Genomic DNA, 3,303 nt, shown 5'->3' on the forward strand with positions numbered 1-3,303 from the left:
TTTATGTAAGACATCATGAATCGTGTCCCATATGCTTCGGATATAGGATCGATTACATGTGCTATATTCATCCGTTCTAAAATTTTCCAAATGCCTGGGGCATTAAGAAGGGAAAAGGTTTAGAACTGGATATGACTAAAAGGATTAAACAATTGTCGAGGACAATCTAAGGTTTACCAAAGATTGGTTGCTCAAGGACAATTGGAAGTATAGTGATAATTCTGGAAGGACCATATTGACATAGTCTGTAAGGAGGCAACTCTTGTTCAGAAGTGATAGTCAAAATGGAATCTGGAAATGTTTCAAAGTTAGAATTTTCAATCTGTTTAAGATTAGGAAACTTAATGCAAGAAGGATGTTTCCAAGGAGCTGATCTCCTTTGGAATACTTTGTAATGATTGTTGTCAAGTCTGTCTGACTTTGTGCATAATCATTACAAGAGGATCAATGTATATAAGTTTAGAATCTAACAGATTTCAGTAAATGGCATGAATTTGGAATTCTTGCATTTGCAGTAAGGATTTGGGGGTGTGAAAAGAGATTATGTTCAATTGATCTAGTTCACAAAGTAAAGATCATAGAAAAACATAGTATGCATACTTGGTGTGTGGCATGACTAGTGTTTTGAAAAAAAACATAGTGTACATGCTTGGAGCATGGGACAACTATTGTTTTAAATTCAAGAATAAAGTTGATAGCTGAAACAGTGTACAATGAATAATGTGTAATCATATGGTGATAAATAAAAGGTGTTTTATTTATGTTCAAAGGGTTGATACCATATTGGATTCAATTATTATTGTGTTTCACTTTGCATGTTTTGACTTCCCGAATAAACTGGGTTATTCTTCCGGAATGACTAAGTTATTCAAACCATCCACAGTCGGTCATATTTTGGAAGTAGATATGAATTAAGACTGTCATGATGGGTTGTAGAGGTCTAAGGTGTTGGACAAGGCTACAACAATCATGAGTGCTCATAAGTTCTGAGTATTGGATTCAACCCGCGCTCATTGGAATCACTTCATGGATTTTATCACGAGTGATCATGAGACGATAATATCTTATATTCTTCAAACCTAGAGATATGAGTTGTTACTATGAGTTGATAGTACATTGATTGCACGAAACCGCATTTGGTAACTCTGTGCTATAAAACGTGCCTTTGTGTATGATTCAACAAGTAGTAGAACAAGCCATATGAGTCGAAGTTTATCCGTTCCTTTTACCTTCGGGATAAAAGCGATATCTGTGGGCCCCTCGATGATTTGATGATGACAAATGGAAGTGCTTGGCCGGGCCAGGATTGATTTGATTTGTTCAATTAGTCAGTCGTCATAAATCGGAAATCGGGAAACAACAAATGGACAGAGAGAATGATTATAATCCATGTCTCAGTCCATATGATATCTAGAATGGAGGAATATATGATCCCTTATCTAATGGACAAGTCATTGACAAAGGTCAGAGTTCATCGACAAGGTCAGAGTTCGACAGAAGCTTTTGAGAGCTACGATTGCCGGTTGGTTCCTGAAGTCATACGCAATAATAGTTTTAGACTTATCCAAGTGGGAGACTGTTGGATTAATGTCTAAGTCCATAACTATATTTGGTAAGACTTGACCCGACCCGGCATGGTCCATTTGGGTTGCATACCATCATGCACTTGAATGAGAGAAATAAGACACTTATGGTTATTAATATATTATAAGTTCTAGTATATTAATAATAAGAATAATAAGATTATTTAATTAGTATTGATCAAGAATTAATCTAGGATTAATTAAGTGATCAAAAGAAGACTAATTAAATATATGGGTTGATTGTGTAAATCATCCATACTTGTATAGTGGGCTAATGCTCCATGGATAATCAAGTTGGGCTAAAACCCATAGGATGGTCCATGGATGCTCCATGGTGTATTTGTACCCATGGATCCAAGGAAATGGAAAGCCATGACAATTAAGAGTTTACCCTAATTGTGTAACTATATAAGCATCTTATTATTGAGGAAAAATCGGCCACTAGTGTGTGTGAAGAAAGGGCTAGCCGATTTTGAAGAGTGTAGAATTCTCTCAAATCATTCCAAGTGTTTTGATGATTGTGATTCCATTTGAGGTGTCACACTTGGGGCACTAGGCACTCAAGCTTCATGAAGACTTTCTACATCAAAGAGGTATGTATTCTATCTTGCTATAGTCATTGTTTTGTATGCTAGATTAGGATAATACCTTGGAAGTTCTTATTTGCATGTATAATAGAGAAAACATAGATCCAAGGTATTTAGGGTTGCATGTACACTTAGGAGTGTTAGAATGCTCAAAACCCAACAGTTTGAACACTGAATTTCCCGACAGGGTCCGTTATGGTGGAAGTTGCACTTGTTGCACTTTGGCAAGCTCCCAGCATATTGTTTCATCGGCGCAAAGGTAGTAGGTGCTATCGTGGCATGAACAGCCACAATTTGTTGCTTCTTAGCAGAGTTCTATGTTGTGTTGCTCTTCTTCTTGTCCCAAAACTTCCACTTGTTGTCGGTGGTTTTGGATGGTTCTGGGACGACAAGGGTTGTTGTTGTCGGTGTGTGGACTCCGTGATCGATGAGCCACTGTGCCAAATTTCATGGCACTTTTGAAGGTAGTGGGGTTTGAAGCTAAAACATTCCCCTGAAATGGAGGCACTAGCCCCCAAATATACCTCTCGACCTTCTTTCCCTCTGTAGGGACCATTCCTGGACATAGAGTGTAACACCGTGAATTTCAAAATAATTTTTCGCATAAAATAAAAACATATTCATTTAATTTTCATAAAAACATCAATGTTTGAAACTCCAATCTATGTCATACAAAGAATCCCAAGATCACATGACATAAAAATCCCATGTGTGTGTACTGATCAAGCCGGCGCCTTCCCACAGTCATCACTAGTACCTGAAACAGATAACACCAACACTGTAAGCACAAAGCTTAGTGAGTTCCCCAAAATACCACACATAACACATATTAGCCACTCGATGCTATAAGTCTGTGGGTCCGTACACCCTACTCTGTGAACCCTCTGGTTCTAACCCTGGGAACCTTCCGGTTCCAACTCTATAAACATGCACAACATAAATCACATAGAAATAATGCAGTACAACACATAACATACATATAGCATATAAATATTCTGTCACATAACTCTGATTACCTACTCAGGGTGAAGTATAGTGAGAAGACTCGCCTCGTGTATCTCGATAACTCGCAAATCCCGGAAATCACTCGCGCTCGATCCTCCGAGCTATATTCCTCCTATAACACAATATAT

The sequence above is a fragment of the Lactuca sativa genome, chromosome 8 (genome assembly GCF_002870075.4).
Source record: "Lactuca sativa cultivar Salinas chromosome 8, Lsat_Salinas_v11, whole genome shotgun sequence".
Taxonomy (NCBI): Eukaryota; Viridiplantae; Streptophyta; class Magnoliopsida; order Asterales; family Asteraceae; genus Lactuca; species Lactuca sativa.